The sequence below is a fragment of the Chiloscyllium punctatum genome, chromosome 24 (genome assembly GCF_047496795.1).
Source record: "Chiloscyllium punctatum isolate Juve2018m chromosome 24, sChiPun1.3, whole genome shotgun sequence".
Classification (NCBI taxonomy): Eukaryota; Metazoa; Chordata; class Chondrichthyes; order Orectolobiformes; family Hemiscylliidae; genus Chiloscyllium; species Chiloscyllium punctatum.
Window position 1 is genome coordinate 1,936,359 of NC_092762.1, and position 22,637 is coordinate 1,958,995.

At 44.8% G+C, this 22,637-nt stretch overlaps 11 non-coding genes across 11 annotated transcripts; all 11 read right to left on the reverse strand.

Moving 5' to 3' along the window:
* Positions 1–641: 641 nt before the first annotated feature.
* On the reverse strand, positions 642–715 carry trnai-aau (transfer RNA isoleucine (anticodon AAU)). Its single transcript has one exon. It is a non-coding gene; the product is annotated as a tRNA-Ile (tRNA).
* Positions 716–2,764: 2,049 nt separating this feature from the next.
* trnai-aau (transfer RNA isoleucine (anticodon AAU)) lies at positions 2,765–2,838 on the reverse strand. The gene has a single exon. It is a non-coding gene; the product is annotated as a tRNA-Ile (tRNA).
* Positions 2,839–4,876: 2,038 nt separating this feature from the next.
* trnai-aau (transfer RNA isoleucine (anticodon AAU)) lies at positions 4,877–4,950 on the reverse strand. Its single transcript has one exon. It is a non-coding gene; the product is annotated as a tRNA-Ile (tRNA).
* A 2,029-nt stretch (positions 4,951–6,979) lies between these two features.
* Positions 6,980–7,053, reverse strand: trnai-aau (transfer RNA isoleucine (anticodon AAU)). The gene has a single exon. It is a non-coding gene; the product is annotated as a tRNA-Ile (tRNA).
* A 2,052-nt stretch (positions 7,054–9,105) lies between these two features.
* Positions 9,106–9,179, reverse strand: trnai-aau (transfer RNA isoleucine (anticodon AAU)). Its single transcript has one exon. It is a non-coding gene; the product is annotated as a tRNA-Ile (tRNA).
* Positions 9,180–11,229: 2,050 nt separating this feature from the next.
* Positions 11,230–11,303, reverse strand: trnai-aau (transfer RNA isoleucine (anticodon AAU)). The gene has a single exon. It is a non-coding gene; the product is annotated as a tRNA-Ile (tRNA).
* Positions 11,304–13,353: 2,050 nt separating this feature from the next.
* Positions 13,354–13,427, reverse strand: trnai-aau (transfer RNA isoleucine (anticodon AAU)). The gene has a single exon. It is a non-coding gene; the product is annotated as a tRNA-Ile (tRNA).
* A 2,050-nt stretch (positions 13,428–15,477) lies between these two features.
* trnai-aau (transfer RNA isoleucine (anticodon AAU)) lies at positions 15,478–15,551 on the reverse strand. The gene has a single exon. It is a non-coding gene; the product is annotated as a tRNA-Ile (tRNA).
* Positions 15,552–17,589: 2,038 nt separating this feature from the next.
* On the reverse strand, positions 17,590–17,663 carry trnai-aau (transfer RNA isoleucine (anticodon AAU)). The gene has a single exon. It is a non-coding gene; the product is annotated as a tRNA-Ile (tRNA).
* A 2,029-nt stretch (positions 17,664–19,692) lies between these two features.
* Positions 19,693–19,766, reverse strand: trnai-aau (transfer RNA isoleucine (anticodon AAU)). The gene has a single exon. It is a non-coding gene; the product is annotated as a tRNA-Ile (tRNA).
* Positions 19,767–21,818: 2,052 nt separating this feature from the next.
* trnai-aau (transfer RNA isoleucine (anticodon AAU)) lies at positions 21,819–21,892 on the reverse strand. The gene has a single exon. It is a non-coding gene; the product is annotated as a tRNA-Ile (tRNA).
* Positions 21,893–22,637: the final 745 nt, after the last annotated feature.

Genomic DNA, 22,637 nt, shown 5'->3' on the forward strand with positions numbered 1-22,637 from the left:
ACGCCTCTTAATCTCCCTTTAATCTCTGCATGCACTGTCATTATCACCTTTGCATCTGGAGCCTTGACTCACCTTCTCTCAGCGTGGTATAAATAGGTCCATAATACTCCCCTTTGTTTTCATCTTTATCTTTAATCAGTTAGACTGGAAACGTCAGCTCTTTTCTCTCCTTGCAGATGGTGCCAGACCTGCAGAGATTTTCAAGCATTTTCTCTTTTGGTTTCAGATTCCAGCATCCGCAGTAATTTGCTTTTATTAATGGCTCTATGATATTGCTGGTAATATGATAACTCCAGTGTCGATGCATGAGAGGTGAGCAAGTGAACGAATTGCCTCTGGAAGTCGTGTGACGAGTATTAACAGAGATCCAGGAAAATAACGCGAACGAATCTTTGATTGAATTGAAGCGTGAACTGTGGTTCTCCTCCGAGACGTTGCCAGGTCTGCCTAATACTGCACAAATTTCATGTTTTGCATTTGTTGGTGAAAGAAACTGTGATTGGTTGTTTTGCTGCAGTCATCACGGGGACGGCGATCAAGTCGTGCGTCTAACCCTGTCAAATGTTTTATTGCGCAGATGGCGCTTCCGGCTTTCTGGAGCACGTTGTTTGAAAACACCGCAACCACACAAGCGCGGCAGGTGGTCAGTGTGGGGATCGAACCCACGATCTTGGCGTTATTAGCACCACGCTCTAACCGGCTGAGCTAACCGACCAACGCGGGCGGCCCAGCGAAAGCCTATATTGCCGGTGCTCACAACCACGGCTGCTCTGCATTTTCTGCTTCTCATCGATTGCACGATAGTCTGTCTGAAGTATTTCCTTTCGTTGCAAAGCTTTTCAACAAAAATAAAACATTTACTTTTCCGAACGCGCATACTCGAGTTAACTATTTGCTCTGATATCTCAAATTAAGCACAAAGTCCGGACGCATGCAATTTCAATCGCAACGCCACCAGCTCAGCTGCAGCTTCTCACGTTGACAAATTTCGTCTGGAGAACCGTACCTTCAACGATCGCTCACTGTTTTTCTGGATACTCACCGACCTTTTGAGTCAGGGTTACGTGCTGCTGATTAACTGCTACGAACCTTATGCCAAATGCATTTGAATTGTAATCTATCAGTGGGGTTCTTTCTGCTCCCGAACGACGCAGTTGCTTTGGTGTCAGCAGCAGCTCAGAAGTCAATTGCACGTTTTGCTCAATGACTCATGTTGCTTATGAAATCTTCGTTTGACAGCATATTTAGCAAGTTGTCAGGCCTTCCTGCAGAGTTTGTCAGCGACAGGTCAGCTGCTAAAATGATTGCTTCAGACAGCATGCTACATCATCCGACATTTGAAAATGGAAAAGGTGCAAACGTTTACAGGCTGAACACTCGCTCACTATTTCGCCTGGCGCGTCAGAGGCTGGGAGCTGATCTTACGGAGGTTTTTCAATCATGAGGGGCATGAATCGGGTAAATAGACAAGTTCCTTTCGCTCAGGTGGGGCAGTTCAGAACTAGAGGGTATAAATCTGGTGTGGGAGGGTGAGAATTCGAAAGGCAGTGAGGGGCAACGGCTGCACGCAGAGGGTGGTGCGTTTCTGGAATAAGTTACGAGACGAGCTGGTGATGGATGGTATAATTCCAATACTGTTAAGGAATCTGGGCGTGTACTTGAATAGGAAAGGGTTAGAGAGAAATGGGTCAAGTGCATGCAATCGCGTCTGGATCAGTTGAGGATATCTGTTCGGAATGGACGAGTGCGACCGAAGACTGTGTTTTCAGTGCTGTCCATATCTAATGGCTCTATGATAGTGCAGGTGAAATGATAAAAAAGATAAATAAAAAAAAGAAGTAAAATTGTCTGAAGTTGTTGAATTCTATCAACTTCAGGTAATTTTATTTCAATTATTTTATTTAACTTTTTTAGTTGTGTTTTTTTTCACTGTTCTGTACCTCTTATTTCTTGACTGTCTCTCTTTCTCTCGCTCCCCACTATCTCAATACCTTTTTCCTATCCTCTTCCCACTTTGCTACCCTTCTCCCCTGTTTTCCATTTTGTCTCTGCTTCACCATTCCCTCACATATTTTGTCACATAGCGCTGCCTTCAGCCTGGGTCATTCACGCCTCTTAATCTCCCTTTAATCTCTCCATGCACTGTCATTATCACCTTTGCATCTGGAGCCTTGACTCACATTCTCTCAGCGTGGTAGAAATAGCTCCATAATACTCCCCCTTTGTTTTTATCTTAATCTTTAATCATTTAGACTGGAAACGTCAGCTCTTTTCTCTCCTTGCAGATGGTTCCAGACCTGCAGAGATTTTCCAGCATTTTCTCTTTTGGTTTCAGATTCCAGCATCCGCAGTAATTTGCTTTTATTAATGGCTCTATGATATTGCTGGTGATATGATAACTCCAGTGTCGATGCATGAGAGGTGAGCAAGCGAACGAATTGCCTCTGGAAGTCGTGTGACGAGTATCAACAGAGATCCAGGAAAATAACACGAACGAATCTTTGATTGAATTGAAGCGTGAACTCTGGTTCTCCTCCGAGACGGTGCCAGGTCTGCCTAATACTGCACATATTTCATGTTTTGTATTTGTTGGTGAAAACAACTGAGACTGGTTGTTTTGCTGCAGGCAACATCCACCAGTCATCACGGGTACGGCGATCAAGTCGTGCGTCTAACCCTGTCAAATGTTTTATTGCGCAGATGGCGCTTCCGGCTTTTTGGAGCACGTTGTTTGGAAACACAGCAACCACAAAAGCGCTGCATGTGGTCAGTGTGGGGATCGAACCCACGACCTTGGCGTTATTAGCACCACGCTCTAACCAGCTGAGCTAACCGACCAACGCGGGCGGCCCAGCGAAAGCAAATGCCTATATTGCCGGTGCTCACAACCACGGCTGCTCTGCATTTTCTGCTTCTCATCGATCGCACGATAGTCTGAAGTATTTCCTTTCGTTGCAAAGATTTTCAACAAAAATAAAACATTTACTTTTCCGAACGCGCATACTCGAGTTAACTATTTGCTCTGATATCTAAAATTAAGCACAAAGTCCGGACGCATGCAATTTCAATCGCAACGCCACCAGCTCAGCTGCAGCTTCTCACGTTGACAAATTTCGTCTGGAGAACCGTACCTTCAACGATCGCTCACTGTTCTTCTGGATACTCACAGACCTTTGGAGTCAGGATTACGTGCTGTTGACTAACTGCGGCGAGCCGTATGCCAAATGCATTTGAATTGTAATCTATCAGTGGGGTTCTTTCTGCTCCAGAACGACGCAGTTGCTTTGGTGTCAGCAACAGCTCAGAAGTCAATTGCACGTTTTGCGCAATGACTCATGTTGCTTATGAAATCTTCGTTTGACAGCATATTTAGCAAGTTGTCAGGCCTTCCTGCAGAGTTTGTCAGCGACAGGTCAGCTGCTAAAATGATTGCTTCAGACAGCATGCTACATCATCGTACATTTGAAAATGGAAAAGGTGCAAACGTTTACAGGCTGAACACTCGCTCACTATTTCGCCTGGCACGTCAGAGTCTGGGAGCTGAACTTACGGAGGTTTTTCAATCATGAGGGGAATGAATCGGGGAAATAGACAAGTTCCTTTCGCTCAGGTGGGGCAGTTCAGAACTAGAGGGTATAAATCTGGTGTGGGAGGGTGAGAATTCGAAAGGCAGTGAGGGGCAACGGCTGCACGCAGAGGGTGGTGCGTTTCTGGAATAAGTTACCAGACGAGCCGGTGATGGATGGTATAATTCCAATACTAATAAGGAATCTGGGCGTGTACTTGAATAGGAAAGGTTTAGAGAGAAATGGGTCAAGTGCATGCAATCGCGGCTGGATCAGTTGAGGATATCTGTTCGGAATGGACGAGTGCGACCGAAGACGGTGTTTTCAGTGCTGTCCATATCTAATGGCTCTATGATAGTACAGGTGAAATGATAAAAAAGATAAATAAAAAAAAAGAAGTAAAATTGTCTGAAGTTGTTGAATTCTAACAACTTCAGGTAATTTTATTTCAATTATTTTATTTAACTTTTTTAGTTGTGTTTTTTTTTCACTGTTCTGTACCTCTTATTTCTTGACTGTCTCTCTTTCTCTCGCTCCCCACTCTCTCAATACCTTTTTCCTCTCCTCTTCCCGCTTTGCTACCCTTCTCCCCTGTGTTCGATTTTGTCTCTGCTTCACCCATCCCTCACATATTTTGTCACATAGCGCTGGCTTCAGCCTGGGTCATTCACGCTTCTTAATCTCCCTTTAATCTCTCCATGCACTGTCATTATCACCTTTGCATCTGGAGCCTTGACTCACCTTCTCTCAGCGTGGTATAAATAGCTCCATAATACTCCCCTTTGTTTTTATCTTTATCTTTAATCAGTTAGACTGGAAACGTCAGCTCTTTTGTCTCCTTGCAGATGGTGCCAGACCTGCTGAGATTTTCCAGCATTTTCTCTTTTGGTTTCAGATTCCAGCATCCGCAGTAATTTGCTTTTATTAATGGCTCTATGATATTGCTGGTGATATGATAACTCCAGTGTCGATGCATGAGAGGTGAGCAAGCGAACGAATTGCCTCTGGAAGTCGTGTGACGAGTATCAACAGAGATCCAGGAAAATAACACGAACGAATCTTTGATTGAATTGAAGCGTGAACTCTGGTTCTCCTCCGAGACGGTGCCAGGTCTGCCTAAGACTGCACATATTTCATGTTTTGCATTTGTTGGTGAAAACAACAGAGATTGGTTGTTTTGCTGCAGTCATCACGGGGACGGCGATCAAGTCGTGCGTCTAACCCTGTCAAATGTTTTATTGCGCAGATGGCGCTTCCGGCTTTTTGGAGCACGTTGTTTGGAAACACAGCAACCACAAAAGCGCTGCATGTGGTCAGTGTGGGGATCGAACCCACGACCTTGGCGTTATTAGCACCACGCTCTAACCAGCTGAGCTAACCGACCAACGCGGGCGGCCCAGCGAAAGCAAATGCCTATATTGCCGGTGCTCACAACCACGGCTGCTCTGCATTTTCTGCTTCTCATCGATCGCACGATAGTCTGAAGTATTTCCTTTCGTTGCAAAGATTTTCAACAAAAATAAAACATTTACTTTTCCGAACGCGCATACTCGAGTTAACTATTTGCTCTGATATCTAAAATTAAGCACAAAGTCCGGACGCATGCAATTTCAATCGCAACGCCACCAGCTCAGCTGCAGCTTCTCACGTTGACAAATTTCGTCTGGAGAACCGTACCTTCAACGATCGCTCACTGTTCTTCTGGATACTCACAGACCTTTGGAGTCAGGATTACGTGCTGTTGACTAACTGCGGCGAGCCTTATGCCAAATGCATTTGAATTGTAATCTATCAGTGGGGTTCTTTCTGCTCCCGAACGACGCAGTTGCTTTGGTGTCAGCAACAGCTCAGAAGTCAATTGCACGTTTTGCGCAATGACTCATGTTGCTTATGAAATCTTCGTTTGACAGCATATTTAGCAAGTTGTCAGGCCTTCCTGCAGAGTTTGTCAGCGACAGGTCAGCTGCTAAAATGATTGCTTCAGACAGCATGCTACATCATCCGACATTTGAAAATGGAAAAGGTGCAAACGTTTACAGGCTGAACACTCGCTCACTATTTCGCCTGGCACGTCAGAGGCTGGGAGCTGATCTTACGGAGGTTTTTCAATCATGAGGGGAATGAATCGGAGAAATAGACAAGTTCCTTTCGCTCAGGTGGGGCAGTTCAGAACTAGAGGGTATAAATCTGGTGTGGGAGGGTGAGAATTCGAAAGGCAGTGAGGGGCAACGGCTGCACGCAGAGGGTGGTGCGTTTCTGGAATAAGTTACCAGACGAGCCGGTGATGGATGGTATAATTCCAATACTAATAAGGAATCTGGGCGTGTACTTGAATAGGAAAGGTTTAGAGAGAAATGGGTCAAGTGCATGCAATCGCGGCTGGATCAGTTGAGGATATCTGTTCGGAATGGACGAGTGCGACCGAAGACGGTGTTTTCAGTGCTGTCCATATCTAATGGCTCTATGATAGTACAGGTGAAATGATAAAAAAGATAAATAAAAAAAAGAAGTAAAATTGTCTGAAGTTGTTGAATTCTAACAACTTCAGGTAATTTTATTTCAATTATTTTATTTAACTTTTTTAGTTGTGTTTTTTTTTCACTGTTCTGTACCTCTTATTTCTTGACTGTCTCTCTTTCTCTCGCTCCCCACTCTCTCAATACCTTTTTCCTCTCCTCTTCCCGCTTTGCTACCCTTCTCCCCTGTGTTCGATTTTGTCTCTGCTTCACCCATCCCTCACATATTTTGTCACATAGCGCTGGCTTCAGCCTGGGTCATTCACGCCTCTTAATCTCCCTCTAATCTCTGCATGCACTGTCATTATCACCTTTGCATCTGGAGCCTTGACTCACCTTCTCTCAGCGTGGTATAAATAGCTCCATAATACTCCCCTTTGTTTTTATCTTTATCTTTAATCAGTTAGACTGGAAACGTCAGCTCTTTTCTCTCCTTGCAGATGGTGCCAGACCTGCAGAGATTTTCCAGCATTTTCTCTTTTGGTTTCAGATTCCAGCATCCGCAGTAATTTGCTTTTATTAATGGCTCTATGATATTGCTGGTGATATGATAACTCCAGTGTCGATGCATGAGAGGTGAGCAAGCGAACGAATTGCCTCTGGAAGTCGTGTGACGAGTATTAACAGAGATCCAGGAAAATAACACGAACGAATCTTTGATTGAATTGAAGCGTGAACTCTGGTTCTCCTCCGAGACGGTGCCAGGTCTGCCTAAGACTGCACATATTTCATGTTTTGCATTTGTTGGTGAAAACAACTGAGATGGGTTGTTTTGCTGCAGTCATCACGGGGACGGCGATCAAGTCGTGCGTCTAACCCTGTCAAATGTTTTATTGCGCAGATGGCGCTTCCGGAGCACGTTGTTTGGAAACACAGCAACCACACAAGCGCTGCATGTGGTCAGTGTGGGGATCGAACCCACGACCTTGGCGTTATTAGCACCACGCTCTAACCAGCTGAGCTAACCGACCAACGCGGTCGGCCCAGCGAAAGCAAATGCCTATATTGCCGGTGCTCACAACCACGGCTGCTCTGCATTTTCTGCTTCTCATCGATCGCACGATAGTCTGAAGTATTTCCTTTCGTTGCAAAGATTTTCAACAAAAATAAAACATTTACTTTTCCGAACGCGCATACTCGAGTTAACCATTTGCTCTGATATCTCAAATTAAGCACAAAGTCCGGACGCATGCAATTTCAATCGCAACGCCACCAGCTCAGCTGCAGCTTCTCACGTTGACAAATTTCGTCTGGAGAACCGTACCTTCAACGATCGCTCACTGTTTTTCTGGATACTCACCGACCTTTTGAGTCAGGGTTACGTGCTGCTGATTAACTGCTACGAACCTTATGCCAAATGCATTTGAATTGTAATCTATCAGTGGGGTTCTTTCTGCTCCCGAACGACGCAGTTGCTTTGGTGTCAGCAGCAGCTCAGAAGTCAATTGCACGTTTTGCTCAATGACTCATGTTGCTTATGAAATCTTCGTTTGACAGCATATTTAGCAAGTTGTCAGGCCTTCCTGCAGAGTTTGTCAGCGACAGGTCAGCTGCTAAAATGATTGCTTCAGACAGCATGCTACATCATCCGACATTTGAAAATGGAAAAGGTGCAAACGTTTACAGGCTGAACACTCGCTCACTATTTCGCCTGGCGCGTCAGAGGCTGGGAGCTGATCTTACGGAGGTTTTTCAATCATGAGGGGCATGAATCGGGTAAATAGACAAGTTCCTTTCGCTCAGGTGGGGCAGTTCAGAACTAGAGGGTATAAATCTGGTGTGGGAGGGTGAGAATTCGAAAGGCAGTGAGGGGCCACGGCTGCACGCAGAGGGTGGTGCGTTTCTGGAATAAGTTACCAGACGAGCTGGTGATGGATGGTATAATTCCAATACTAATAAGGAATCTGGGCGTGTACTTGAATAGGAAAGGGTTAGAGAGAAATGGGTCAAGTGCATGCAATCGCGTCTGGATCAGTTGAGGATATCTGTTCGGAATGGACGAGTGCGACCGAAGACTGTGTTTTCAGTGCTGTCCATATCTAATGGCTCTATGATAGTGCAGGTGAAATGATAAAAAAGATAAATAAAAAAAAGAAGTAAAATTGTCTGAAGTTGTTGAATTCTAACAACTTCAGGTAATTTTATTTCAATTATTTTATTTAACTTTTTTAGTTGTGTTTTTTTTTCACTGTTCTGTACCTCTTATTTCTTGACTGTCTCTCTTTCTCTCGCTCCCCACTATCTCAATACCTTTTTCCTATCCTCTTCCCGCTTTGCTACCCTTCTCCCCTGTTTACCATTTTGTCTCTGCTTCACCATTCCCTCACATATTTTGTCACATAGCGCTGGCTTCAGCCTGGGTCATTCACGCCTCTTAATCTCCCTTTAATCTCTCCATGCACTGTCATTATCACCTTTGCATCTGGAGCCTTGACTCACATTCTCTCAGCGTGGTATAAATAGCTCCATAATACTCCCCCTTTGTTTTTATCTTAATCTTTAATCAGTTAGACTGGAAACGTCAGCTCTTTTCTCTCCTTGCAGATGGTGCCAGACCTGCAGAGATTTTCCAGCATTTTCTCTTTTGGTTTCAGATTCCAGCATCCGCAGTAATTTGCTTTTATTAATGGCTCTATGATATTGCTGGTGATATGATAACTCCAGTGTCGATGCATGAGAGGTGAGCAAGCGAACGAATTGCCTCTGGAAGTCGTGTGACGAGTATCAACAGAGATCCAGGAAAATAACACGAACGAATCTTTGATTGAATTGAAGCGTGAACTCTGGTTCTCCTCCGAGACGGTGCCAGGTCTGCCTAATACTGCACATATTTCATGTTTTGTATTTGTTGGTGAAAACAACTGAGACTGGTTGTTTTGCTGCAGGCAACATCCACCAGTCATCACGGGTACGGCGATCAAGTCGTGCGTCTAACCCTGTCAAATGTTTTATTGCGCAGATGGCGCTTCCGGCTTTTTGGAGCACGTTGTTTGGAAACACAGCAACCACAAAAGCGCTGCATGTGGTCAGTGTGGGGATCGAACCCACGACCTTGGCGTTATTAGCACCACGCTCTAACCAGCTGAGCTAACCGACCAACGCGGGCGGCCCGGCGAAAGCAAATGCCTATATTGCCGGTGCTCACAACCACGGCTGCTCTGCATTTTCTGCTTCTCATCGATCGCACGATAGTCTGAAGTATTTCCTTTCGTTGCAAAGCTTTTCAACAAAAATAAAACATTTACTTTTCCGAACGCGCATACTCGAGTTAACTATTTGCTCTGATATCTAAAATTAAGCACAAAGTCCGGACGCATGCAATTTCAATCGCAACGCCACCAGCTCAGCTGCAGCTTCTCACGTTGACAAATTTCGTCTGGAGAACCGTACCTTCAACGATCGCTCACTGTTCTTCTGGATACTCACAGACCTTTAGAGTCAGGATTACGTGCTGCTGATTAACTGCGGCGAGCCTTATGCCAAATGCATTTGAATTGTAATCTGTCAGTGGGGTTCTTTCTGCTCCCGAACGACGCAGTTGCTTTGGTGTCAGCAACAGCTCAGAAGTCAATTGCACGTTTTGCTCAATGACTCATGTTGCTTATGAAATCTTCGTTTGACAGCATATTTAGCAAGTTGTCAGGCCTTCCTGCAGAGTTTGTCAGCGACAGGTCAGCTGCTAAAATGATTGCTTCAGACAGCATGCTACATCATCCGACATTTGAAAATGGAAAAGGTGCAAACGTTTACAGGCTGAACACTCGCTCACTATTTCGCCTGGCGCGTCAGAGGCTGGGAGCTGATCTTACGGAGGTTTTTCAATCATGAGGGGCATGAATCGGGTAAATAGACAAGTTCCTTTCGCTCAGGTGGGGCAGTTCAGAACTAGAGGGTATAAATCTGGTGTGGGAGGGTGAGAATTCGAAAGGCAGTGAGGGGCAACGGCTGCACGCAATGGTGGTGCGTTTCTGGAATAAGTTATCAGACGAGCTGGTGATGGATGGTATAATTCCAATACTGTTAAGGAATCTGGGCGTGTACTTGAATAGGAAAGGGTTAGAGAGAAATGGGTCAAGTGCATGCAATCGCGTCTGGATCAGTTGAGGATATCTGTTCGGAATGGACGAGTGCGACCGAAGACTGTGTTTTCAGTGCTGTGCATATCTAATGGCTCTATGATAGTGCAGGTGAAATGATAAAAAAGATAAATAAAAAAAAGAAGTAAAATTGTCTGAAGTTGTTGAATTCTAACAACTTCAGGTAATTTTATTTCAATTATTTTATTTAACTTTTTTAGTTGTGTTTTTTTTCACTGTTCTGTACCTCTTATTTCTTGACTGTCTCTCTTTCTCTCGCTCCCCACTATCTCAATACCTTTTTCCTATCCTCTTCCCGCTTTGCTACCCTTCTCCCCTGTTTACCATTTTGTCTCTGCTTCACCATTCCCTCACATATTTTGTCACATAGCGCTGCCTTCAGCCTGGGTCATTCACGCCTCTTAATCTCCCTTTAATCTCTCCATGCACTGTCATTATCACCTTTGCATCTGGAGCCTTGACTCACATTCTCTCAGCGTGGTATAAATAGCTCCATAATACTCCCCCTTTGTTTTTATCTTAATCTTTAATCAGTTAGACTGGAAACGTCAGCTCTTTTCTCTCCTTGCAGATGGTGCCAGACCTGCAGAGATTTTCCAGCATTTTCTCTTTTGGTTTCAGATTCCAGCATCCGCAGTAATTTGCTTTTATTAATGGCTCTATGATATTGCTGGTGATATGATAACTCCAGTGTCGATGCATGAGAGGTGAGCAAGCGAACGAATTGCCTCTGGAAGTCGTGTGACGAGTATCAACAGAGATCCAGGAAAATAACACAAACGAATCTTTGATTGAATTGAAGCGTGAACTCTGGTTCTCCTCCGAGACGGTGCCAGGTCTGCCTAATACTGCACATATTTCATGTTTTGCATTTGTTGGTGAAAACAACTGAGACTGGTTGTTTTGCTGCAGGCAACATCCACCAGTCATCACGGGTACGGCGATCAAGTCGTGCGTCTAACCCTGTCAAATGTTTTATTGCGCAGATGGCGCTTCCGGCTTTTTGGAGCACGTTGTTTGGAAACACAGCAACCACAAAAGCGCTGCATGTGGTCAGTGTGGGGATCGAACCCACGACCTTGGCGTTATTAGCACCACGCTCTAACCAGCTGAGCTAACCGACCAACGCGGGCGGCCCAGCGAAAGCAAATGCCTATATTGCCGGTGCTCACAACCACGGCTGCTCTGCATTTTCTGCTTCTCATCGATCGCACGATAGTCTGAAGTATTTCCTGTCGTTGCAAAGCTTTTCAACAAAAATAAAACATTTACTTTTCCGAACGCGCATACTCGAGTTAACTATTTGCTCTGATATCTAAAATTAAGCACAAAGTCCGGACGCATGCAATTTCAATCGCAACGCCACCAGCTCAGCTGCAGCTTCTCACGTTGACAAATTTCGTCTGGAGAACCGTACCTTCAACGATCGCTCACTGTTCTTCTGGATACTCACCGACCTTTTGAGTCAGGATTACGTGCTGCTGATTAACTGCGGCGAGCCTTATGCCAAATGCATTTGAATTGTAATCTGTCAGTGGGGTTCTTTCTGCTCCCGAACGACGCAGTTGCTTTGGTGTCAGCAACAGCTCAGAAGTCAATTGCACGTTTTGCTCAATGACTCATGTTGCTTATGAAATCTTCGTTTGACAGCATATTTAGCAAGTTGTCAGGCCTTCCTGCAGAGTTTGTCAGCGACAGGTCAGCTGCTAAAATGATTGCTTCAGACAGCATGCTACATCATCCGACATTTGAAAATGGAAAAGGTGCAAACGTTTACAGGCTGAACACTCGCTCACTATTTCGCCTGGCGCGTCAGAGGCTGGGAGCTGATCTTACGGAGGTTTTTCAATCATGAGGGGCATGAATCGGGTAAATAGACAAGTTCCTTTCGCTCAGGTGGGGCAGTTCAGAACTAGAGGGTATAAATCTGGTGTGGGAGGGTGAGAATTCGAAAGGCAGTGAGGGGCAACGGCTGCACGCAATGGTGGTGCGTTTCTGGAATAAGTTATCAGACGAGCTGGTGATGGATGGTATAATTCCAATACTGTTAAGGAATCTGGGCGTGTACTTGAATAGGAAAGGGTTAGAGAGAAATGGGTCAAGTGCATGCAATCGCGTCTGGATCAGTTGAGGATATCTGTTCGGAATGGACGAGTGCGACCGAAGACTGTGTTTTCAGTGCTGTGCATATCTAATGGCTCTATGATAGTGCAGGTGAAATGATAAAAAAGATAAATAAAAAAAAGAAGTAAAATTGTCTGAAGTTGTTGAATTCTAACAACTTCAGGTAATTTTATTTCAATTATTTTATTTAACTTTTTTAGTTGTGTTTTTTTTCACTGTTCTGTACCTCTTATTTCTTGACTGTCTCTCTTTCTCTCGCTCCCCACTATCTCAATACCTTTTTCCTATCCTCTTCCCGCTTTGCTACCCTTCTCCCCTGTTTACCATTTTGTCTCTGCTTCACCATTCCCTCACATATTTTGTCACATAGCGCTGCCTTCAGCCTGGGTCATTCACGCCTCTTAATCTCCCTTTAATCTCTCCATGCACTGTCATTATCACCTTTGCATCTGGAGCCTTGACTCACATTCTCTCAGCGTGGTATAAATAGCTCCATAATACTCCCCCTTTGTTTTTATCTTAATCTTTAATCAGTTAGACTGGAAACGTCAGCTCTTTTCTCTCCTTGCAGATGGTGCCAGACCTGCAGAGATTTTCCAGCATTTTCTCTTTTGGTTTCAGATTCCAGCATCCGCAGTAATTTGCTTTTATTAATGGCTCTATGATATTGCTGGTGATATGATAACTCCAGTGTCGATGCATGAGAGGTGAGCAAGCGAACGAATTGCCTCTGGAAGTCGTGTGACGAGTATCAACAGAGATCCAGGAAAATAACACGAACGAATCTTTGATTGAATTGAAGCGTGAACTCTGGTTCTCCTCCGAGACGGTGCCAGGTCTGCCTAATACTGCACATATTTCATGTTTTGTATTTGTTGGTGAAAACAACTGAGACTGGTTGTTTTGCTGCAGGCAACATCCACCAGTCATCACGGGTACGGCGATCAAGTCGTGCGTCTAACCCTGTCAAATGTTTTATTGCGCAGATGGCGCTTCCGGCTTTTTGGAGCACGTTGTTTGGAAACACAGCAACCACAAAAGCGCTGCATGTGGTCAGTGTGGGGATCGAACCCACGACCTTGGCGTTATTAGCACCACGCTCTAACCAGCTGAGCTAACCGACCAACGCGGGCGGCCCGGCGAAAGCAAATGCCTATATTGCCGGTGCTCACAACCACGGCTGCTCTGCATTTTCTGCTTCTCATCGATCGCACGATAGTCTGAAGTATTTCCTTTCGTTGCAAAGCTTTTCAACAAAAATAAAACATTTACTTTTCCGAACGCGCATACTCGAGTTAACTATTTGCTCTGATATCTAAAATTAAGCACAAAGTCCGGACGCATGCAATTTCAATCGCAACGCCACCAGCTCAGCTGCAGCTTCTCACGTTGACAAATTTCGTCTGGAGAACCGTACCTTCAACGATCGCTCACTGTTCTTCTGGATACTCACAGACCTTTGGAGTCAGGATTACGTGCTGCTGATTAACTGCGGCGAGCCCTATGCCAAATGCATTTGAATTGTAATCTATCAGTGGGGTTCTTTCTGCTCCCGAACGACGCAGTTGCTTTGGTGTCAGCAACAGCTCAGAAGTCAATTGCACGTTTTGCGCAATGACTCATGTTGCTTATGAAATCTTCGTTTGACAGCATATTTAGCAAGTTGTCAGGCCTTCCTGCAGAGTTTGTCAGCGACAGGTCAGCTGCTAAAATGATTGCTTCAGACAGCATGCTACATCATCCGACATTTGAAAATGGAAAAGGTGCAAACGTTTACAGGCTGAACACTCGCTCACTATTTCGCCTGGCGCGTCAGAGGCTGGGAGCTGATCTTACGGAGGTTTTTCAATCATGAGGGGCATGAATCGGGTAAATAGACAACTTCCTTTCGCTCAGGTGGGGCAGTTCAGAACTAGAGGGTATAAATCTGGTGTGGGAGGGTGAGAATTCGAAAGGCAGTGAGGGGCAACGGCTGCACGCAATGGTGGTGCGTTTCTGGAATAAGTTATCAGACGAGCTGGTGATGGATGGTATAATTCCAATACTGTTAAGGAATCTGGGCGTGTACTTGAATAGGAAAGGGTTAGAGAGAAATGGGTCAAGTGCATGCAATCGCGTCTGGATCAGTTGAGGATATCTGTTCGGAATGGACGAGTGCGACCGAAGACTGTGTTTTCAGTGCTGTGCATATCTAATGGCTCTATGATAGTGCAGGTGAAATGATAAAAAAGATAAATAAAAAAAAGAAGTAAAATTGTCTGAAGTTGTTGAATTCTAACAACTTCAGGTAATTTTATTTCAATTATTTTATTTAACTTTTTTAGTTGTGTTTTTTTTCACTGTTCTGTACCTCTTATTTCTTGACTGTCTCTCTTTCTCTCGCTCCCCACTATCTCAATACCTTTTTCCTATCCTCTTCCCACTTTGCTACCCTTCTCCCCTGTTTTCCATTTTGTCTCTGCTTCACCATTCCCTCACATATTTTGTCACATAGCGCTGCCTTCAGCCTGGGTCATTCACGCCTCTTAATCTCCCTTTAATCTCTCCATGCACTGTCATTATCACCTTTGCATCTGGAGCCTTGACTCACATTCTCTCAGCGTGGTAGAAATAGCTCCATAATACTCCCCCTTTGTTTTTATCTTAATCTTTAATCATTTAGACTGGAAACGTCAGCTCTTTTCTCTCCTTGCAGATGGTTCCAGACCTGCAGAGATTTTCCAGCATTTTCTCTTTTGGTTTCAGATTCCAGCATCCGCAGTAATTTGCTTTTATTAATGGCTCTATGATATTGCTGGTGATATGATAACTCCAGTGTCGATGCATGAGAGGTGAGCAAGCGAACGAATTGCCTCTGGAAGTCGTGTGACGAGTATCAACAGAGATCCAGGAAAATAACACGAACGAATCTTTGATTGAATTGAAGCGTGAACTCTGGTTCTCCTCCGAGACGGTGCCAGGTCTGCCTAATACTGCACATATTTCATGTTTTGTATTTGTTGGTGAAAACAACTGAGACTGGTTGTTTTGCTGCAGGCAACATCCACCAGTCATCACGGGTACGGCGATCAAGTCGTGCGTCTAACCCTGTCAAATGTTTTATTGCGCAGATGGCGCTTCCGGCTTTTTGGAGCACGTTGTTTGGAAACACAGCAACCACAAAAGCGCTGCATGTGGTCAGTGTGGGGATCGAACCCACGACCTTGGCGTTATTAGCACCACGCTCTAACCAGCTGAGCTAACCGACCAACGCGGGCGGCCCAGCGAAAGCAAATGCCTATATTGCCGGTGCTCACAACCACGGCTGCTCTGCATTTTCTGCTTCTCATCGATCGCACGATAGTCTGAAGTATTTCCTTTCGTTGCAAAGATTTTCAACAAAAATAAAACATTTACTTTTCCGAACGCGCATACTCGAGTTAACTATTTGCTCTGATATCTAAAATTAAGCACAAAGTCCGGACGCATGCAATTTCAATCGCAACGCCACCAGCTCAGCTGCAGCTTCTCACGTTGACAAATTTCGTCTGGAGAACCGTACCTTCAACGATCGCTCACTGTTCTTCTGGATACTCACAGACCTTTGGAGTCAGGATTACGTGCTGTTGACTAACTGCGGCGAGCCGTATGCCAAATGCATTTGAATTGTAATCTATCAGTGGGGTTCTTTCTGCTCCAGAACGACGCAGTTGCTTTGGTGTCAGCAACAGCTCAGAAGTCAATTGCACGTTTTGCGCAATGACTCATGTTGCTTATGAAATCTTCGTTTGACAGCATATTTAGCAAGTTGTCAGGCCTTCCTGCAGAGTTTGTCAGCGACAGGTCAGCTGCTAAAATGATTGCTTCAGACAGCATGCTACATCATCGTACATTTGAAAATGGAAAAGGTGCAAACGTTTACAGGCTGAACACTCGCTCACTATTTCGCCTGGCACGTCAGAGGCTGGGAGCTGAACTTACGGAGGTTTTTCAATCATGAGGGGAATGAATCGGGGAAATAGACAAGTTCCTTTCGCTCAGGTGGGGCAGTTCAGAACTAGAGGGTATAAATCTGGTGTGGGAGGGTGAGAATTCGAAAGGCAGTGAGGGGCAACGGCTGCACGCAGAGGGTGGTGCGTTTCTGGAATAAGTTACCAGACGAGCCGGTGATGGATGGTATAATTCCAATACTAATAAGGAATCTGGGCGTGTACTTGAATAGGAAAGGTTTAGAGAGAAATGGGTCAAGTGCATGCAATCGCGGCTGGATCAGTTGAGGATATCTGTTCGGAATGGACGAGTGCGACCGAAGACGGTGTTTTCAGTGCTGTCCATATCTAATGGCTCTATGATAGTACAGGTGAAATGATAAAAAAGATAAATAAAAAAAAAGAAGTAAAATTGTCTGAAGTTGTTGAATTCTAACAACTTCAGGTAATTTTATTTCAATTATTTTATTTAACTTTTTTAGTTGTGTTTTTTTTTCACTGTTCTGTACCTCTTATTTCTTGACTGTCTCTCTTTCTCTCGCTCCCCACTCTCTCAATACCTTTTTCCTCTCCTCTTCCCGCTTTGCTACCCTTCTCCCCTGTGTTCGATTTTGTCTCTGCTTCACCCATCCCTCACATATTTTGTCACATAGCGCTGGCTTCAGCCTGGGTCATTCACGCTTCTTAATCTCCCTTTAATCTCTCCATGCACTGTCATTATCACCTTTGCATCTGGAGCCTTGACTCACCTTCTCTCAGCGTGGTATAAATAGCTCCATAATACTCCCCTTTGTTTTTATCTTTATCTTTAATCAGTTAGACTGGAAACGTCAGCTCTTTTGTCTCCTTGCAGATGGTGCCAGACCTGCTGAGATTTTCCAGCATTTTCTCTTTTGGTTTCAGATTCCAGCATCCGCAGTAATTTGCTTTTATTAATGGCTCTATGATATTGCTGGTGATATGATAACTCCAGTGTCGATGCATGAGAGGTGAGCAAGCGAACGAATTGCCTCTGGAAGTCGTGTGACGAGTATCAACAGAGATCCAGGAAAATAACACGAACGAATCTTTGATTGAATTGAAGCGTGAACTCTGGTTCTCCTCCGAGACGGTGCCAGGTCTGCCTAAGACTGCACATATTTCATGTTTTGCATTTGTTGGTGAAAACAACAGAGATTGGTTGTTTTGCTGCAGTCATCACGGGGACGGCGATCAAGTCGTGCGTCTAACCCTGTCAAATGTTTTATTGCGCAGATGGCGCTTCCGGCTTTTTGGAGCACGTTGTTTGGAAACACAGCAACCACAAAAGCGCTGCATGTGGTCAGTGTGGGGATCGAACCCACGACCTTGGCGTTATTAGCACCACGCTCTAACCAGCTGAGCTAACCGACCAACGCGGGCGGCCCAGCGAAAGCAAATGCCTATATTGCCGGTGCTCACAACCACGGCTGCTCTGCATTTTCTGCTTCTCATCGATCGCACGATAGTCTGAAGTATTTCCTTTCGTTGCAAAGATTTTCAACAAAAATAAAACATTTACTTTTCCGAACGCGCATACTCGAGTTAACTATTTGCTCTGATATCTAAAATTAAGCACAAAGTCCGGACGCATGCAATTTCAATCGCAACGCCACCAGCTCAGCTGCAGCTTCTCACGTTGACAAATTTCGTCTGGAGAACCGTACCTTCAACGATCGCTCACTGTTCTTCTGGATACTCACAGACCTTTGGAGTCAGGATTACGTGCTGTTGACTAACTGCGGCGAGCCTTATGCCAAATGCATTTGAATTGTAATCTATCAGTGGGGTTCTTTCTGCTCCCGAACGACGCAGTTGCTTTGGTGTCAGCAACAGCTCAGAAGTCAATTGCACGTTTTGCGCAATGACTCATGTTGCTTATGAAATCTTCGTTTGACAGCATATTTAGCAAGTTGTCAGGCCTTCCTGCAGAGTTTGTCAGCGACAGGTCAGCTGCTAAAATGATTGCTTCAGACAGCATGCTACATCATCCGACATTTGAAAATGGAAAAGGTGCAAACGTTTACAGGCTGAACACTCGCTCACTATTTCGCCTGGCACGTCAGAGGCTGGGAGCTGATCTTACGGAGGTTTTTCAATCATGAGGGGAATGAATCGGAGAAATAGACAAGTTCCTTTCGCTCAGGTGGGGCAGTTCAGAACTAGAGGGTATAAATCTGGTGTGGGAGGGTGAGAATTCGAAAGGCAGTGAGGGGCAACGGCTGCACGCAGAGGGTGGTGCGTTTCTGGAATAAGTTACCAGACGAGCCGGTGATGGATGGTATAATTCCAATACTAATAAGGAATCTGGGCGTGTACTTGAATAGGAAAGGTTTAGAGAGAAATGGGTCAAGTGCATGCAATCGCGGCTGGATCAGTTGAGGATATCTGTTCGGAATGGACGAGTGCGACCGAAGACGGTGTTTTCAGTGCTGTCCATATCTAATGGCTCTATGATAGTACAGGTGAAATGATAAAAAAGATAAATAAAAAAAAGAAGTAAAATTGTCTGAAGTTGTTGAATTCTAACAACTTCAGGTAATTTTATTTCAATTATTTTATTTAACTTTTTTAGTTGTGTTTTTTTTTCACTGTTCTGTACCTCTTATTTCTTGACTGTCTCTCTTTCTCTCGCTCCCCACTCTCTCAATACCTTTTTCCTCTCCTCTTCCCGCTTTGCTACCCTTCTCCCCTGTGTTCGATTTTGTCTCTGCTTCACCCATCCCTCACATATTTTGTCACATAGCGCTGGCTTCAGCCTGGGTCATTCACGCCTCTTAATCTCCCTCTAATCTCTGCATGCACTGTCATTATCACCTTTGCATCTGGAGCCTTGACTCACCTTCTCTCAGCGTGGTATAAATAGCTCCATAATACTCCCCTTTGTTTTTATCTTTATCTTTAATCAGTTAGACTGGAAACGTCAGCTCTTTTCTCTCCTTGCAGATGGTGCCAGACCTGCAGAGATTTTCCAGCATTTTCTCTTTTGGTTTCAGATTCCAGCATCCGCAGTAATTTGCTTTTATTAATGGCTCTATGATATTGCTGGTGATATGATAACTCCAGTGTCGATGCATGAGAGGTGAGCAAGCGAACGAATTGCCTCTGGAAGTCGTGTGACGAGTATTAACAGAGATCCAGGAAAATAACACGAACGAATCTTTGATTGAATTGAAGCGTGAACTCTGGTTCTCCTCCGAGACGGTGCCAGGTCTGCCTAAGACTGCACATATTTCATGTTTTGCATTTGTTGGTGAAAACAACTGAGATGGGTTGTTTTGCTGCAGTCATCACGGGGACGGCGATCAAGTCGTGCGTCTAACCCTGTCAAATGTTTTATTGCGCAGATGGCGCTTCCAGAGCACGTTGTTTGGAAACACAGCAACCACACAAGCGCTGCATGTGGTCAGTGTGGGGATCGAACCCACGACCTTGGCGTTATTAGCACCACGCTCTAACCAGCTGAGCTAACCGACCAACGCGGTCGGCCCAGCGAAAGCAAATGCCTATATTGCCGGTGCTCACAACCACGGCTGCTCTGCATTTTCTGCTTCTCATCGATCGCACGATAGTCTGAAGTATTTCCTTTCGTTGCAAAGATTTTCAACAAAAATAAAACATTTACTTTTCCGAACGCGCATACTCGAGTTAACCATTTGCTCTGATATCTCAAATTAAGCACAAAGTCCGGACGCATGCAATTTCAATCGCAACGCCACCAGCTCAGCTGCAGCTTCTCACGTTGACAAATTTCGTCTGGAGAACCGTACCTTCAACGATCGCTCACTGTTTTTCTGGATACTCACCGACCTTTTGAGTCAGGGTTACGTGCTGCTGATTAACTGCTACGAACCTTATGCCAAATGCATTTGAATTGTAATCTATCAGTGGGGTTCTTTCTGCTCCCGAACGACGCAGTTGCTTTGGTGTCAGCAGCAGCTCAGAAGTCAATTGCACGTTTTGCTCAATGACTCATGTTGCTTATGAAATCTTCGTTTGACAGCATATTTAGCAAGTTGTCAGGCCTTCCTGCAGAGTTTGTCAGCGACAGGTCAGCTGCTAAAATGATTGCTTCAGACAGCATGCTACATCATCCGACATTTGAAAATGGAAAAGGTGCAAACGTTTACAGGCTGAACACTCGCTCACTATTTCGCCTGGCGCGTCAGAGGCTGGGAGCTGATCTTACGGAGGTTTTTCAATCATGAGGGGCATGAATCGGGTAAATAGACAAGTTCCTTTCGCTCAGGTGGGGCAGTTCAGAACTAGAGGGTATAAATCTGGTGTGGGAGGGTGAGAATTCGAAAGGCAGTGAGGGGCCACGGCTGCACGCAGAGGGTGGTGCGTTTCTGGAATAAGTTACCAGACGAGCTGGTGATGGATGGTATAATTCCAATACTAATAAGGAATCTGGGCGTGTACTTGAATAGGAAAGGGTTAGAGAGAAATGGGTCAAGTGCATGCAATCGCGTCTGGATCAGTTGAGGATATCTGTTCGGAATGGACGAGTGCGACCGAAGACTGTGTTTTCAGTGCTGTCCATATCTAATGGCTCTATGATAGTGCAGGTGAAATGATAAAAAAGATAAATAAAAAAAAGAAGTAAAATTGTCTGAAGTTGTTGAATTCTAACAACTTCAGGTAATTTTATTTCAATTATTTTATTTAACTTTTTTAGTTGTGTTTTTTTTTCACTGTTCTGTACCTCTTATTTCTTGACTGTCTCTCTTTCTCTCGCTCCCCACTATCTCAATACCTTTTTCCTATCCTCTTCCCGCTTTGCTACCCTTCTCCCCTGTTTACCATTTTGTCTCTGCTTCACCATTCCCTCACATATTTTGTCACATAGCGCTGGCTTCAGCCTGGGTCATTCACGCCTCTTAATCTCCCTTTAATCTCTCCATGCACTGTCATTATCACCTTTGCATCTGGAGCCTTGACTCACATTCTCTCAGCGTGGTATAAATAGCTCCATAATACTCCCCCTTTGTTTTTATCTTAATCTTTAATCAGTTAGACTGGAAACGTCAGCTCTTTTCTCTCCTTGCAGATGGTGCCAGACCTGCTGAGATTTTCCAGCATTTTCTCTTTTGGTTTCAGATTCCAGCATCCGCAGTAATTTGCTTTTATTAATGGCTCTATGATATTGCTGGTGATATGATAACTCCAGTGTCGATGCATGAGAGGTGAGCAAGCGAACGAATTGCCTCTGGAAGTCGTGTGACGAGTATCAACAGAGATCCAGGAAAATAACACGAACGAATCTTTGATTGAATTGAAGCGTGAACTCTGGTTCTCCTCCGAGACGGTGCCAGGTCTGCCTAATACTGCACATATTTCATGTTTTGTATTTGTTGGTGAAAACAACTGAGACTGGTTGTTTTGCTGCAGGCAACATCCACCAGTCATCACGGGTACGGCGATCAAGTCGTGCGTCTAACCCTGTCAAATGTTTTATTGCGCAGATGGCGCTTCCGGCTTTTTGGAGCACGTTGTTTGGAAACACAGCAACCACAAAAGCGCTGCATGTGGTCAGTGTGGGGATCGAACCCACGACCTTGGCGTTATTAGCACCACGCTCTAACCAGCTGAGCTAACCGACCAACGCGGGCGGCCCGGCGAAAGCAAATGCCTATATTGCCGGTGCTCACAACCACGGCTGCTCTGCATTTTCTGCTTCTCATCGATCGCACGATAGTCTGAAGTATTTCCTTTCGTTGCAAAGCTTTTCAACAAAAATAAAACATTTACTTTTCCGAACGCGCATACTCGAGTTAACTATTTGCTCTGATATCTAAAATTAAGCACAAAGTCCGGACGCATGCAATTTCAATCGCAACGCCACCAGCTCAGCTGCAGCTTCTCACGTTGACAAATTTCGTCTGGAGAACCGTACCTTCAACGATCGCTCACTGTTCTTCTGGATACTCACAGACCTTTGGAGTCAGGATTACGTGCTGCTGATTAACTGCGGCGAGCCTTATGCCAAATGCATTTGAATTGTAATCTGTCAGTGGGGTTCTTTCTGCTCCCGAACGACGCAGTTGCTTTGGTGTCAGCAACAGCTCAGAAGTCAATTGCACGTTTTGCTCAATGACTCATGTTGCTTATGAAATCTTCGTTTGACAGCATATTTAGCAAGTTGTCAGGCCTTCCTGCAGAGTTTGTCAGCGACAGGTCAGCTGCTAAAATGATTGCTTCAGACAGCATGCTACATCATCCGACATTTGAAAATGGAAAAGGTGCAAACGTTTACAGGCTGAACACTCGCTCACTATTTCGCCTGGCGCGTCAGAGGCTGGGAGCTGATCTTACGGAGGTTTTTCAATCATGAGGGGCATGAATCGG